Source organism: Equus przewalskii, chromosome 16, assembly GCF_037783145.1.
Source record: "Equus przewalskii isolate Varuska chromosome 16, EquPr2, whole genome shotgun sequence".
Classification (NCBI taxonomy): Eukaryota; Metazoa; Chordata; class Mammalia; order Perissodactyla; family Equidae; genus Equus; species Equus przewalskii.
The window spans coordinates 23,145,961-23,163,276 of NC_091846.1; the positions used below are offsets into that span (position 1 = coordinate 23,145,961).

The 17,316-nt window shown below is 41.1% G+C and overlaps 1 long non-coding RNA gene across 1 annotated transcript in view; it reads left to right on the plus strand.

The window, feature by feature from the left end:
- Positions 1-13,901, plus strand: part of LOC139076447 (uncharacterized) — a 39,705-nt gene extending 25,804 nt beyond the window's left edge. The window contains exons 2-4 of the long non-coding RNA XR_011528072.1: positions 8,537-8,673; positions 9,014-9,097; positions 11,553-13,901. This is a non-coding gene — a long non-coding RNA (uncharacterized lncRNA). The remainder of the gene's footprint in view (positions 1-8,536; positions 8,674-9,013; positions 9,098-11,552) is intronic.
- The last annotated feature ends 3,415 nt before the right edge of the window (positions 13,902-17,316 follow it).

Genomic DNA, 17,316 nt, shown 5'->3' on the forward strand with positions numbered 1-17,316 from the left:
AACTCTAAGATTATTTCACTTTAGGATCTGCATGACTCAAAATAATTTAATGTGAAGAAAAAATTAGTTTCTAGGTAAATCAAATGGTTATTAATACTGGTCTACTGATAAATGTTCACTCAGCTCTCTTATTCCAATAACATCTATAAATTGGCTGGGCACTTTCTCAGATTTTCTAAATCAATTGCTTGTTAGAGTTCCATTAATATTGTCCTTTCATCATTATTTAGATTCCTTTTTCTGCAGATTATCAAAGAATGAGGTATTGTCTTATAATCAAAGAAATGTATTTCTGATAATTTACATTTGGTTTTCACAAGTCACCTTTCACATTAGCATTTAATTCACCATTTTTCTTTTTCTTTTTTGCAGGGGAAGATTTGCCTTAAGCTAATATCTGTTGCCAATCTTCCTCTTTTTTCTTCCTTTTTCTCCCTAAAGCCCCAGCACAAAGTTGTATATAGTGGTAAACTCTTCTAGTTCTTCTGTGTGAGCTGCTGTCACAGCATGGCCACCGACAGACGAGTGTTGTGGCTCTGTGCCTGGGAAGCAAACCCAGGCCACCAAAGTGGAGCACACTGAACCCCAACTGCTAGGCCATCAGGGCTGGTTGGTTCTAATTCACCATTTTGCTATAGTAAACTTTCTAGTAATTATCCTAACTTGAATTTTACATTAAAAAAAAAGAAATCCATTTTATTTTTGAAATATAGTAAAAAATAAAGTACCTTTTCAATAGATTTTCTTTCTGAGACACTGAACATTGGAATGTCTAATGAAGAGTCACAGAGTACTTTTTTGTTATCATTTCTTGAAATTATTAATCCTTTAATACTATTGGATGAAGGATGGCTTGTTCAATATATACTGAGTCCACACTGGATCAAGGGAAAATTAAAACACAGATTCAATCCTCAGGGAGCTTCAGGCCAGTTGAGGAGAAAAGATGTGCACACACGAGACAATAGAACTCCGGGAGACCATTGTGCAGAGCACAAATAACCAGCTGAGGGGAGGGGAGAGATCAAAGCAGGCTTGATGATTCAAGGAGGCTTCTGGAGGAAGAGCTACTCAGCTGGGCGGACAAGGGAGGTAGGAGGTGGGTGAGAAAAGGAGCAGGAGGCAGGTGTTGCGTGGAAACACTATGAGGGAAGACGAAAAGCTCGGTGGCATTTGTGTTCATTTCCTAGGGCAGCTGTAACAATGCACCAGAAACTGGATAGCTTAAAGCAACAGAAATTTATTCTTTCACAGTTCCGGAGGTCAGAAATCTGAAATCAAGGTGTCAGCAGGACCAGGCTCTTTCTGAAGCCTCTAGGGGAAAATTATTCCATGCCTTTCTTCCAGCTTCTGATGTTTCTGGCGATCCTTGGCACTTCTTGGCTTGTAGACGCGTCACTCCAATCTCCGTCTCTGTCATCACATGGCATTCTCCCTGTTTCTTCATGTTGTCTTCCATCTGTGCATATGTATCTCTGTATTTCTTCTCCTTTTCTTATAAGGACAGCAGAAATGTTAGATGAAGGGCTCACTCTACTCTAGTATGACCTCATCTTAACTTACATCTTAATTACCTTTGCAGAGACTCTATTTCCAAATAAGGTCACACTTACACATTCCAGTGGTTAAGATTTCAGCATATCTTTCTGGGGGACACAATTCAACCCATAGCAGCATCTATAGGGGTTAGTTAGGAAGTATCAGACCAGCCCTGAATACTGAGCTGAGGTCTTCAGATATAGGCATTGGGAGCCCCTGAAGAGTTCTAAATGCCTGTGCAGAGGAGGGGGGCATGCTGAAAGCATCGAGGGATATTAATGATTTAAATGAATTTGGGGAGAGGGAAGCAAGACGTGGAGTAGTGTGTATAGTATGATGGAGTTTGTATTTAAAAAGTGACATAGGGGCCAGCCCAATGGGGTAGTGGTTATATCAATGCATTCTGCTTTGGTGGCCTGGGGTTTGCGCATTTGGATCCTGGGCACAGACCTACACACTGACCATCAAGCCATGCTGTGGCAACGTCCCACATGTGAAATAGAGAAGGATTGGCACAGATGTTAGCTCAGGGCCAATCTTCCTCAAGCAAAAAAGAGGAAGATTGGCAACAGATGCTAGCTCAGGGCCAATGTTCCCTCCTCCCCTGCCCAAAAACCCCCCCAAAAGTGAAATAACCTTATATATGTAGAGACTATTTCCGGAAGAATCCAAAACCTAATCATAGTAATTTCCTTTGGAAAGAGGAACCTTGGGGCCTTTGGGATGGGAGCAGGATTCTAGACAATTTCTCCTATCTAATCTATTTAATTGCTTTTTCTTTTTTTTTTTCTTACTGTGGACCCATATTGCTTATACAATAAGTAGCTTAAAAAAAAAGTAAAACCAAAAATACACTTAAGGCATTTTATTATATAAAGTAACCTTGAAGTCAATTAATAAAAAATTGTAATATTGTCAGTAGAGAACGAATGTATTTGTTCTCTAGATTTAAATTTCTTTATACTGAGTTTTCTAGACCAGGCAACTCCTGTGTCAATGGACCTGCCCAGTGTTAGCAAGTAGAAATATCCAGTTGGCCTGGGTGTTTGGATGCTGATGTTCTGTTCAAGCCCACTTTTCTGGCGTCCTTGTTGCTTTAGGTGTTTTCCTCCTGCTTTAAAGTTTAAAGTTATGCTCTATTCCTCACAGAGTGAAAGACAAGACTAATTATACTGCCAGTACTACTGAGACAGTAGGGCGACCTTGGCCCATATGCTAAAGGACCCGGGACCTAAAGAACAACTTGACACATCTATTTTCAGACCTCCAGTGACTTCCATGGACACAGAGAGGTGGCAGGTGTGTGCTGATGGCTTCTCATTGGCAGTGGTCAGTGGGAGAGGTAGACATGGCAGGTGGATGAGGTCACCGAAAGGAAACCTGGCCCAGAGGAGAAATGTAGACCAAAATTGCATCTGCCAAAGGTGGGTGATGAAAACTGCTGTTCCTACTATGCCTTTAGTATAACTCTTGCCTCCAGGACAGCACATTCAAAGAGACCAGCATTAATAATTACGGGGACTTGTTTCCCCAGAGCCAGCCCCAGTGGTCTAGTGGTTAAGATCCAGTGCTCTCACCACCGAGGCCCAGGGTTCATTTCCCTGTCAGGGAACCACACCACCCGTCTGTTGGTTGTCAGACTGTGTTGGCCGCATGTTGCTGTGATGCTGAAAGCTATGCCACAGGTATTTCAAATACCAGCAGGGTCACTCACAGTGGACAGGTTTCAGCAGAGCTTCCAGACTCAGACAGACTAGGAAAAAGGACCTGGCCACCCACTTCTGAAAAAATTGGCCCTGAAAACCCTGTGAATAACAGCAGAGCATTGTCTGATAGAGCTCCAGAGGGTGAGAGGATGGAGCAAAAAGATCGGGTAGGGTTCCGCTTTGCTGTACACAGAGTTGCCAGGAGTTGGAATCCACTCAATGACACAAACAAAAAAAAGGTTTCTCCACATGGGACACGCTTGTCATTTTATCAGGGTTTTCCAGAACATTGCTACCAAACAAGATAATATTGTAAAAATCTAGTTCTCGGCCTTCATAATCTCTTGGCAGCTTATAGGATGGCAGCACTTGAAACAGGGGAAGTGAAAGTTAGGCAGAAAATTTACGTTGTTTCTAATGCCTTCTATTCAAAGAAGCTCCGAGTACACTAAGCAAAGTACTCCTGCTCTTGAAGTTTGGGCCTCCCTGGGCATCCAGAGCTTTGAGGCTGTGCTGCTAGGAAATGTGAGAGGCTTACAGCCTGGAATTGATCAATTAAATTCAACACACTTGCTGAGCACCAGTCATGGACCAGGGACGGGGGAAGATAAATGAGGCATGGTTCTCAGTCTCTGGTGGGCAAGACAGACATACACAAAAAATACAGGCCTACAATCCCTTATTCACATTTCTGAAACCCCAAAACCACACGAAATTGAATTCTTTTTCCCATAACTCATCTGGTAGCAAAACTTGAACTGATGTGAGTCTATTTATATATATATATATCTCCTGTATTTATCCCACTTAAGGTGAATCCTCATATGTTTTGCTTAAGAAAGATTAATGGGATGTTGCCCCAGATCCCACTGGGGATGTTATATAACGTTATTGATTATACACCAGATTTCTTTTCTAAAATCCAAAAAGTTTTGAGTTCTAAAACACATCTGGCACCAAGGGCTTGGGCTTCGGGTCTGTGGATGCGTCATTGTTCACAGACTCTGTCCCAGGAGGAGACCTTGCTGCTGTGGCACCTGCTATCTTCTAGGACAAAGACTCAGGCTGCACAGTCTCTGCTTATTGTGAAGAACTTTTGTAAGTAGCAGCCTTAACCCAACTTTCTCTAGAACCAGACTTTTCTACCTTACCAATTAGGATCCTACGGTTTCCCTAGACTTTTTGAATAATTTTCTTTCCTCACCAAAAGTGTTACCTTGCCAAGGACTTATTCCCTTTTCCTATTAGAGAGATTAATTCCTCCCAAGTTTCTCCTTATAAGTATTGTTTAATCCTGGTACCGTTCGATTGTTTCTTTCAGAGCTCTAATTAGTCTGTGTCGCACTTAAGCTGCAGGGGACTCCACTTGAAATATTGGGTATAGTGGCACCCAGGAGTCTGCCTCCAAAACAAGGAGACTCTCGTCTTCAGATAAAATAACCTTCTGCCGTCTTGATGTAAATGTTTAAAAGTAGTGTTCATTCTCCTTCCTTTCATCCTCCCCTCTTTTTCCCTGTAGATGGACAATGGCTTGTTTAAAGTTTAACCTTAACAGGCACCAAGTTCTCTTTCTTTGGGACTATAAAAGCAAGCTCATATGAGAATGTCCCGGGGTGCCCAATTCTATCGTGTGCGTGGGACAGAACTTTGAGGAAGCTGAGATGGGGGACACCCCCTTTAGTGTTTCTCTGACATCTAAGACGTATGTCACTCACTGGAGGTGTGGGGGCCTCTTGAAGGAGCTTGACGTTTTTCTTTTAATCTACAGCATTGAATTCAGATACTTCTTGTAGAGTGGACACTTGCTTGGTCCAGAGGAGGACACAGGACTCAAGGAATAGGTCCCTGATGGACTCATCCTACAGGGATCAAGAGAAGAACAGGAAGCCTTTAGGTTTCTGGGAAACATCCAGGAATGAAAAACCAGGATTCAAAGCAGCAAATAAATTTGTATAATTTTTTGTTAATATTGTCTGTTTCCCACCCACAGCACTTAGGAAGAAAGCTGGTAAAAAGAAAAAAAAAAAAAGCAGTGATTATTTTTAGGGATAGCAAGTGAGAGTCCCTTTGTTATTTGAAATCCTCTTCCCTCTCCACGCTGCTTAAAAAATTCACCCCAAAATGCAATTCGTCATAGAAAATTTAGAAAATACATCTCCGTTACAGAAGAAAAGAAAAATCCTATTATCTTGCTGTGTGGAGATGACTTTGATCATTTCTAAGCCTATTTTTAAACTTTAATGTATAAGTAACAGACTATATATTTAAGTGTGCACTTACATAGAGTGTGTGTCTGTGCATGAAGCATGAGGCTCTATCCACAATTTTGTAAAGGCTTTTAAATTTAAAAATATATCATGTGCATCTCTTCATCTTTTAATAAACTTACTCTGATCTCATCATTTTACCTGATCCTACTATTCAAGGAAACGAGCCTTAAAAAAATAGTGGGTGGTGGGGTTCTGGAGAGGAGTGGTGTCAAGGAAAAATTGCACCCGACAGAGTTAAAGAGGCAAGGAAGACTGTATTCAAACCTATTGCAGTAGGGGAGAGAGACTGAACCCAACTCCACTCAAACAGAGGGTGGCAGGGCTTGTAAGTGTTAGAGGGAGCTAGTGGAAAAGTCCCGGAGGACATCAGAGAGGAGCGTGGTCTATGTGATGAGGTCGGCAGTGTTCGCTAATTGGCACTTATTGAAGTTAGACTCCTATCCTCTCACGGGGGCTGGGAGACAAGAGTGGTGGTGTCTTCCTTGATGATGACATTTGAAAGGGCTGATTCCCTGATCCTCGAGAGAGAAAGACATTCCTGCGTTGTAAAACTGATAACAGGTTGGGAGAAGATTTACATCTCCAAGGGGCAGAGAAATAATTTATAATCGCAAGTTTTCTAAAGTAAGTGTTAAGAAAAGGGGGGTCAGGGTGCCATAGGAAGAAACTGTGGAAACTTTAGTCAGGCTGAGGGGGACATTAAGGCCATCTTGGTCAGTGGAAAGCAGTGGCAAGCAGGCCGAGACTCTGGTGGCTTGTGGGAAGGAGAGATTTCTGCAGGACCTGGTCAGCGAGGGCTCAACCATGACCTCCCCTGCGTCCAGAGGAGTGGAAGTAAGTAAGCAGGTAGCTTAGCGAATTTCATAAACTGCATTTGCATTAGTTTGTAAAGAAGAAACCCATTTGTATCTCTTCCCAAAAGAGAGGGATGGTTTAGCCCATAACGGACTTTCAGAATCCAGGCCTTTCTACTCCAGTAGTCTTTTAGCAGAGTAATTTGTCCTGTTGTGAAAATTAATTTCTGAACTTGAAACAAGATGCTAAGTGATTTTTCAGCACAGAGGATGATTATTTTAGATGTGGAGGGACTAATGGAAAACAAGGGGTTCTTTCAGTGTTTCATGTTTAGGACTAATGAGACTCAAGAAAACGAGTTATCTGGTCACTGACTGTTACCAGCTGTGACTTTTCCTCGGGAAGCTGCTCAGAGGCACACGGTGTGTGTTCATCTATAACTCCCACTTCATAAGACTGTATTGTTTAGCACAACCTCTTCAAGGTTCATTGCTGTTGCAGCATATGACAGGAGTTCCTTCTTCTTTTTTTTTTTTGTGAGAAAACTTTGCCCTGTTAACATTCATTGCCAATCCTCCTCTTTTTTCTCTTGAGTAAGATGAGCCCTGAGCTAACATTTGTGCCAATCTCCCTCTATTTTTTGTACCTGGGATGCCTCCACAGCCTGGCTGACGAGCGGAGTAGGTCCGCACCTGGGATCCGAACCTGCAAACCTGGGCCACCGAAGCGGAACGTGCAGAAATTTAACCTCTTGGCCATGGGGCTGGCCCTCTGGATTTCCTTCTGTTTTAAGGCTGAATAATATTCCATATATGTATAGACCACATTTGCTTTGTCCCTTCATCTGTCGATGGACATTTATGTTGTTTCCACCTCTTGGCTATCGTGACGGATGCTGCCGTGGACCTGGGAGTGCAGATCCTGTTTTCAATTCTTTTGAATAAATACTCAGATTTGGGATTGCTGGCAAGAAACTGGAAAATAGCACAGGAGGCTGATGAATAGCTTTTAAAATCATTTTAAGTTTTGCCCCTACAACAAGTAGTTTCTGATCAAAATACTCCTGCTCAGCAGAAAAGGACTCATAGGGATTTCATGAAATAACATGTAAGATAGAGGAAAAGATTTTGTATTGAGAGAAAATAAATGTTTTAAATTTTGGGTAATTTCCTTTCCTTCCTCCCCAGCCTTGTCCAGTGGGAGGCAGTGTAGTTGTGTGGAAAGAGGAACGCTTCAGGGTTTGGATTTCTGCAGGGTCTGGGCTTCAAGGGTGCCTGGTCCCCTAAATTTGTTCGTAAAATGTGTGCATGGAGCAGTCTTTAGCTGTCACCAGATTCTCAGAGAAGTCTGTGGCCAGGAGCTAAGAACCAGCTTTAAAGACTGGCTGTCCAGCCTTAGGTAAACTGCTTCACCTTGAAGACTCAGTTTCCTCATCTAAGCACGTCTTTCAGGGGATGATAACGTACATCTCACAGGTTTGGTATAATGGTTAAGTAAGACGAGAACGTACAGAGCTCTGGCATTTGGAGGCTTAAGAATTATTTCTTTTCCTTTCTCCAGCCTGTCTCTGGAGAATTGGGGAATAGTGGGTTCTGCTCTGAGCTCACCGTAAGAAATGTTTAGGCCAAGCAGTTTCAAAGTTATAGGAAGAAGAATCCCCGATAATTTTGAACTGAATACCCTTTGCTGCCATGATCGCTTAACCAGAGACAGCAACAGAAGCCCTGCAGAAGTACCTGCCGCAGGGAGTGGTCCTGGGAGGCATTTACTCAACTTCAGTGCAGGGAAGATGCGGGGCACACAGACACAGAGGCCCCGCTCTCAAAGACCCTTAAACTGGGGCACTCCTCACACATGCTGATGAAGGACACTGGGGGCTGCGAGAGTCCACTGAGCCCCCTAGGGGAGGCAGCAGCCAATTATTGCTTAGTTTAGACTGCAGACAAAGCTTGTCTGTGTATTTTATGAGCGTGAGCTTAGTTTTGTTGTTGAGTCTCAGAGGGGAGCTAATTAAAGATGTTAAATGACCAAGTAATATGAATCTTCATAACAGTCGAAGGAGATCTGAGTGCAATTCCCCCTTAGAAAGAAAGGTCTCTAATAAATCCCTATTGGGATCCTCAAATTTCCCCTTTTTAGCTAAATCACTGGTTAGGTAAGATTGTAAATATGAAATCATAAAGAGACAATCTGGTGGTTGGTTTGATTTTTTTCTTTCCCTTCCAGTTATTTTGCATCTCAGGTAACCAACCAGCACTTGATGATGCAAAGAGGATGCTGCGTCTTTTGCTTCCTGTTTACCTGGGAGGAGGTGTGAAATGAAGTGCTAACGGCAGGGCACTGGAGAAAGTTTCAGTGGTAATGTAAGTGCAAACTCAGATGGTGGAAAGGCAGAGCGAGCTTTTTGTGTTATAGATTCCTCCTCCCTCAAGATTTAACTGGACTGTGTTATCAATATTACATATAGTTTTAAATTTTATTTTATGTATATAAAATTATATATATGTCATCTATATATAATAAAATTAAAAACTGCTGCCTTCTCCCATCAAGCCACATTCTGGTTTGAAGCCTTTCGGGAAATCACCCCCCATAAAGATAGGAAAGGGAATGAATTTGCATGTGGTTAGGGAACCAGTCGGGGTAGTTCTTTAAACAGGCTCACAAGTTGACACACATTTTTTCTATCTCGATTGCTGGCAGGTGTTTCTTGAGGAGGAAAAGCTTTCACCTGACGCATTTCCTTGCCTGGATTTGAGTCACACTGTGCTATCTTAAACCGCCCTGGTGAGTTGATAGTGTGTTGTCACCGAGCAGAATTTCCAGTTTCTTCAGAGGTTGGCTACTGTCCAGATGCTCATTGAATAGAGACACCTGGGATGCTTTTACCTCATTAGAAGGAGAATGAATCCATCTCGGAGTCTCCTAAGGCGCAGTCACTAAACTAATGATTTTTTTCTGAGGTAGTAGACAAAAGCTAAAATTTTGGAACTTTTTAGCACTGAAATATTCTTTAGCCTTTCCCCAACAAAGAGTCTGCAATTATAAATAAATCATTTGTTAATCTTAAAAGGGTAGTTAATTTCATCTGGAAACATCCTCTGGCAACTCATTTGTGTTTGATATTCTCCCAGGATCTCCACAGATTCTGATCACAGGCTGTGTTTATGAACTTTCTTTACAAAAAGCAGCCTAGAGCTGAACAATTAAGATTTTAATTTTACGGGCAACTTGATTGCTCTCCTTCACTTAAAAAATTTAATAAATGCCTAGATTGAAGAGAAATATTATTAACCTTTTCTTTGTTTATCAGACACGCGTAGCACACTTGGAAAAACTCATGTAATGTTATAGTTTGGCTTATTTTATTGTTATGCATTGTGAATTTCCCTATAATTTTACTGATAGTGGTTTGAATACAGCAGGTGCACAGGATTTCTTAGAAACGTATTCTAGTACATACCAGTATTTATTGCATTTTTGATCTTATTACAGTATCACAATTATTTTTCACTAAAAAATTTTTTTATGACAGGTTCAGTGAGATATAATTCACCTACCATACAATTCACTAATTTAAAGTGTACAAGTCAATAGTTTTTAGTATATTCACAGATGTGCAACCATCAACACTATCCAATTTTAGACCATTTTTATCATCCCCAAAAGAAACCCTGTACTTAAGAGCTGTCACTCTTCATTTCCCTCCAAACTCACCAAACCCTAGGCGACCACTAATCTACTTTCTATCTCTTTAGATTTGCCTATTCTGGACATTTCACATAAACGTAGTCATATAATATATGGTTGGTTGTGACTGCTTCCTTCACTTAGTAAAATGTTTTCAGGGTTATCCACATTGTGGCATGTATCAATACTTCATTTCTTTTTATTGGCAAATAATATTCCATTTTATGCATGTATCACATTCTCTTGATTGATTCATCAGTTGATGGACATTTAATTTGTTTTCATTTTTTGGCTATTATGAATAATACTGTTATAAACATTTGTGTATAACTTTTTATGTGGACATATTTTTCATTTCTCTTGGGTATATATCTAGGAGTGGAACTTTTGGGTCATATGGTAACTCTAAGTTTAACTTTTTGAGGTGATGCCAGATGGTTTTCCAAAGTGATGGCACCACTTAAAATACCAGTGGCCGCATATGCAAGTTCTAATTTCTCCACGTGCTCACCAACACTTGTTATTATCTGCCTTTTTGATTATAGCCATCCTTGTGGGTGTGAAATGGTATCTCATTGGGTTTTGATTTGTATTTCCCTGATGGCTAATATATGGTGAACATTGTTTCATATGCTCATTGGTCATTTGTATATCTTCTTTGGAGGAATGTCTTTCCAATCCTTTGCCCAACTATTAACTGGGTTGCTTGTCTTTTTTTATAATTGAGTTGTAAGAGTTCTTTATATAATCTAGACATGTCTCATTAGATATATGACTTGCAAATAGCTTCTCCCATTCACTGGTTGTCTTTCCATTTTCTTGATGGTGTTCTTTGAAGCACAAAAGTTTAAAATTTTGACAATGCAATTTATCTATTTTTTCTTTTGTTGCTTGTGCTTTTGGTATTTCATTTTAATGTACCATAGAGATCATGCTATGGGGAATTATCTTAGAAGAAATAACTTCTTGGTTGTGTAATAATTAACTCCCACTTGTGTGGGGGTTCAAAATAGACCTATCTTTAGCACTAAGTGAAAGTGAAAATGTGATGTAGCTGATGCTTGTTTTCAGCCTCCCCTTTCTGCACTTTACTGATGCAGAAAGTGTGCTTTCTGCACCTGCCCATTAGTAGAGGGCTCTGATGTCCCACATCACATTCCTTGCCGGCTGCTGATTTCAGCCATGGCTGCCGGGGTCAGTTCCATGTGATGTCATGTGCCCTGAAAGTACATAGCACCCACTTAAGGTGGTGTCTTAAGTCTTTCCACTTTCTGCTCCAGGGCCTTCTCCTATGGGTACAGAAGCCTACAAGTACAGTCAGAAGAACAGAGGAGTTATTGCCCTGGGGTTGTCATCCAATAGGGCATGGGAGCCTATGGATAATTGTTCAACATCCCTTCCTTTAGACAGAAACAGCTCTGGGAAGTGAGACAACCTCAGTAGAACTGAGCCCTCTGCTTATATTTACTGCCTCATCACTCTCCTGCTGCCTTATTTCCGCACCTGGGAGAGGCTCTTGACTAAGTTATCTGCCATCTTGTCCTTCCCTCAGGCTTTGCTTTTGAGAGAACCTAAATTGAGTTGTCCTTGATGGATTCCCCTCATCCTGCCTCTGGGATCCTGTGCTCTCCTTCAGTTCCTGAGCCTCCTCTGCAGAATCCTGTTGGGAATTAATCCATGTCTTCCCTGAGTTTCCCTGTTTCAATAAATCCTCCGTATACTGTATCTAATTTCTTCTGAATTGAGGTGGGTGGTTGTAAAGCTAACCTGGTAGAAAAATTTTTGTTAAGGAATGTGCTACTAATAGTGTCACATTTATACCTCTGGGAGCATTTACATTTTAAAGAGAAACTTTGATGACTTTCCTCTAAGCAGGAATTCCTGAGAGTAGATGGAGGGAGCTGTTCTAATGAGAACAACTTCTCCCACCTTCTCAGATCACATCCTGAAGGTGATTGTCTTCTCTCACCCATGAGACAATCTTGTGTTGGCCATTTCCCCAACTTATATTGTGTTGTATCTCTACTGCAGACAATGGTTAAATTATAAATGTTATATCTAAGTGTGGACTTAAGATAATGAATTAATGTAATGAATTAAGTTGCATTGAAAGAAACATAAATGTGGGAATGTTTTGATGACCAGAAGAGAGCAGATGTTACTGCAAGGCTCCAGGAAGAGACTGGAGCAGGTACAATAAGGAAAAGGTTAAAGCTAGAAACAAGAAACAGTAAGGGATAAAATACACAAAGGACTGGACAAAAGCAGTCACTTGGAACACATCCTTGGGGAGGTAAATTCTGTAATAAAGGTTTGTTGAATAAATTAATGCATGAATAGACAATTTTTCCTTTCACATCAGGAAAGAATATACATGTGTCATGTTTACCACGGTCCTTGTAACATGGTGTGCTGATTTCAAAAGTACATCTACAAATTCTTTGCTACTCCTCCGTTCAAGAGTTGGAGACTAATTCCCCTTCCCTGAGTATGGGCTAGATTTAGTGACTTGCCTCTAAGGAATAGATTGAAATGCAAGTGATGGTGTGCAACTTTGGAGAACAGGTCATACAAAGGCACTGTGGCTTCTGCCTTGCTTACGCCTCTCAAATTGTTCCCTTGGGGGAAGTCAGTGGCCATGTTGCTCTATGGAGAGGCCCACCTGGTGAGGAACTTAAGCCTCCCAACAAGAGCCACGTGCTTGAGCTTGGAAGCTTTCTGATTACTGCAGCCTGCATGTCTCCCCACCAACAGGCTGACTCCAGCCTCATGATAGTCCCTGAGCCAGAAGGATCTAAGTGAACTCCTTCGGAATTCCTGACCCTCCGAAACTGGGAGAGATAATAAATACTTGTTTTAAACTGTTAAGCTGCTAGATTTTAGGGTAATTTGTACAATAGATAAGTTTTAATTAGTAATTTGTACAACAAGAATAGATTAATATACAGGGCACAACCTCAATGGTAGTGGTGGTAGTGGTTGTGATGATAATGATGATGATGATGATGATGATAATGATGAAGATGAAGATCTTGGCGATGGAAGAGGAGGAGGAAGGTGGTGGTATTAGCCCAAAACAAGTATTACTCCCTGTTTGGGAGAAGAGACAAATCTTTCTTATAAACCCTTTTCATAATTTTTTCTTCGGCTTTTGTCCGAACTATGAGACAGAGAGTGCTGTGATGTCGCTTCAGCGGTGTGCTCTTGCTGGCGACTGGAAAAGCTTTATTTGTTTTTGGCTGTGCTGCATTCTCCCCTGGGACCCTGACTCTGTGACACTTTATGAGAGGATACACGCAGTGATGTTTCACTTCATACAGAGCTCTGCCTCGGTGTCAAGAGAAATGGTCTTTCACTCTCTTTGTGAAAGTACAAGGCTCTGAGCAGTGTTAGTCTTACCAAAATTACATGTCTAGGACAAAATTCAGATGCAATCTAGAGATATGTGCTTGCTTATGCATAAATGACTGCTATAACTTCTGACATCTTCAGGCTTTAAAATGGAGATGAGAACAATTTGGGTTCTGCTGGTCACTCACCTTGGATTGATGAGCTGTGGAGGATCACGTAATGGTAATGGTAATGATAGTAATAGCTACTATGTGTAGGCCAGCCACTTCATGTGAACATATACATCATCTGCTATGCTCATCACAACCCTGATTACTGAGAAGACTGAGTTTCAAAGAAGTTAATTAACCCAATGTCACCAGTAGCGATGAGGCTGGGCTTCAAACCCAGTTCTGATGATCTCCAAAGAATGACTTCTCTCCACTGTACCACACTGTACCCTTTCTTGCTACACAAACATTGACAACTTTAAGAAGATAAATGCTTGTATCCAGTTTATGGAACTATTTGCAATTGATGGTACAAATATAAAAGTTTGATTTTTCTTCAATATCTGTTTTTGTTATGCTCTGTTCAATCGCCTTTCCCCAGCTGTAAATGAGATTTGGGGCAGCAATATAGCTTTCTGATCACTCTTGGTTATTAAGAGATTTCAGTCTGTGGTAGGCAGCTCCTAAAATGGCTCCCATGTTAGAGAGACCCACGTGGCAAGGAACAGAGGTGGCCTCTGGTCAACAGCCAGGGAGAGGGAACTGAATCCTGCCAACAATCACATGAATGAGCTTGGAATTGAATCCTTTCCTAGTGGAACCACGAGATGATTCAGCCCCAGCTGCCATCTTGATTGTAGCCTGAAGAGGAGGACCCACCTAAGTTGTACCCAGATTCTTGCCTCATAGAAACTGTGAGATAAATGTCTGTTGTTTTAAGCCACTAAATCTGTTTTTCAGCAAAAGATGACTAATATAGTTTGATCCAGTTTAAAGTTTCAATGTGACATCCAATTTAATGTTCATTTCCTCTCCTCGTCCCCTCTCCTTTCTGGCTATGGCTCAGAGACTTGCAGGACCTGCTCTTTCATCCCTTCCCTGACCCGTGCCATTTCAGTTCCTGCCTCCCCTGGGTTGGGGCTGGGTGGAGAGATGGAAAGACACAAGGATCTCTTACTTGACTGGTGCCTTTGTCCTCTCTGCTCTTGCTGCTTTTCTGGCTTTGTTGAAATGCCTGTTGGACAAGGTTCACATAATAGCTCTCCTCTGGTAAGTATGTGTGGTTGAGTTCTCTGTAGAACCCTTTGGAGCTTCCCCCAGTGTCTTGGTCTTTTCTGTTTCTGCCTACACAGTTTCCATCCCAGATAGTCCTCTCCACAGGTTCTTACTGTTGGAATCACCTGTCAGTGGGATCTTGAATGGGTACCTGCAAAGTGGCTCAAGTCCAGCTACCTTCAGCTGTGTCCTTTTCCACTGTCCCTTTGCCACCAGCGTTCTTTGCCCTGCTGTTCCCTCCTATTAGGATTGCTAGATTTGGTAAGTAAAAAACACAGGATGGCAGTTAAATTTGAATTTCAGGTAAACAATGCATTATTTTGTAGCATAAGTAAGTCTCATGCATCCTGTATTTTATCTGGCAAGTCTACCCCCATGCTTTTGCATTTTTCACAAACAACATACAGAGGAGAGGTCAGCAGGGCCATTGTCCAACAAGGGGATGAAATGCTAATATCTCTCTGGTAGTCAGGTAGAATGATTTGCTTGGTTAGCTCCTTGCTTGACTTGAGATGAGGAGCACGGGGAAAGGAGGGAAAAAAACGCATCATGAATAGTGCATTCCATTGGCTTGTCTTTCCAATGGTTCCTTCATTCTCACGTTTGCATTTGTAGGCTAAGAGAGAGATGGGCAGCGAATTTTTCTGAGAGTGTTCTGTGGGAGTGTCTGGCCCCAATAGTGTGTTATGTGATGCTTTCTTGGACTCAGCTTGGGGTGGCAGGCCTCAAATCTGGGAAAAGAGGAAAAACTGCCTTTCATATTCTGTGCAAATTACAGCATAGCTACATCGGGGCAATCCTAGATTGTCTCTTCCGTAGTTGTGATTTAACTTGCTCTTGTTATCCTAAGTCATCACTTACATTTCAACAGCATATGGACTTGGAATTTGTCAGAGTTTCTATGTGGTGAACAATGAATAAAATCATTTTATGAAATGAATGATGAAAATGAAAGCTCATTTAGCTTTCCTCCCTTTTCATTGTTTAAATATTTTGAAATATTCTTTCCTTGATGCCTTTTTGTGAACTTGGATCTCCATTAAGACATCTGTTCTTGAGTTGGTGAGATATTGTTAAGCTCTGATGTAACTGAAGTTCTCTATTATGTGGTTTCACATCTCTTCCTAAATTCCCTAAATTCGTTGCTGATGCTCTTTGCTAGCAGTGTTGCCGAGCACTTACCCAGATCCCCCAAATTGGACCTGGTACTCATTTCCCCAGTGACTGCCCACAGCTCAAGCTCAGACCCTTCTAGCAAATGGCCCTGGACCACAGGAACTGCCTCATGCAGGGTTATGCCCCACCTCAGGGTAGGGACATTCCATGTAAGTCACTAGTGGAGGCTGAGGGGGAGGTGCAGGAGGAGGCGTGGGACAAACACCCTGCCACTCTGGGCATTTTTGGGACAATTTCATCTTCGTTTCAGAGTCCTTCTCTCAGGTTTATTTGCATCCTTTATTGCAATCTTATTGCCAAAATTCTTTTTTTTGTTAAAAATGTGTTTTATACTAAAATTTCCCTCAAAACTAGTTTGGAAATCACAACAGGATTAAATTCCAAATATTTCTCTTTAAAATGTTTTTTCCTAGGTATTTTCTCAAAACGAGCTTGAAAACGTATTTATTATATGCTTAAATTCCACATTTTCTTGTAAAAACATTGTTTTCTACCATATTTTTACTCAAAAGTTGCTTGGAAACTTCATTTCATTTTTATCCCAGCAGGCTTTCTGTACTTTTCTGTTAAGAATTTCTTTTATTAGATTTTTCCTAAAAATTAGCTTGGAAACATGGCTTTTCATCACAACAGGCTTAAATTGTCTAGTTTTCAGCAGAATTTAAGCTCATTTTGATAAAAATCATTTTTCCAAGCTGAATCTGAGGAAAAAAATCTTGTATCTTTTCAAGAGAAAAGTGTTCAATTGAAGAACTTTGTGATAATCATGTTTCCAAGGTAGTCAAAGATCCATCCTTTGATACTAAGACTGAGAGATTATTTCTCTTCCTAGTGTATGTTTTTGATAATCATTTACAAATACGTTTCATATTTACAAATAGATTCAGTTCATCATGTTTTGTGTATTGATGTCTAACGTTATTCATGCCACTACATCTGTCAGAAGGCTTGATGGTCCTTCGATGAAATGCTTACAATCTAGCTGTCTTGTCCCCAATCTTGCCTTGTCCTCCCCCTCCCAATAATATTCTCTGTCCTACACAGATGACCTGGTGATGTCATCCTCTGATTTAAATTCTTCATGAGTTTTCCATCATCAAGAAAGCAGTTTTTAAACTATGTTCTGCAGGGCTCCTGGGTTCCGTGGAGGCGTTGGGAGGCGGTTGTCGAGGTCTGGGGTAAGCACATGGGGAGTCTGAGTTACAGGGGCTCCAAGCCCCCAACTTTCACATCAGCCAGAACAGTTCAGATGGTGTCTGGTCTACGGAGTTCCAGAGTTTTCTCTACATTTTCCTTTATAAAAAGGATTGCAGGGTTTTTTTTTATTTTTTTTATTTTTTTAAAAACGCCTTGTTTTCAGTGGTATAAGTTGCAAATATTTTTTCCCCACTTTGAATCACTGTATGTACTAGAGGACAATTATGGCAATCAACCTTTTATTTTTCCATTTTAATAACAACCACCACAAAATTAAGTGTAACTCTCACATGCCAAGTTAGGAGGAAGTTCAGCATCTTCCTTTTA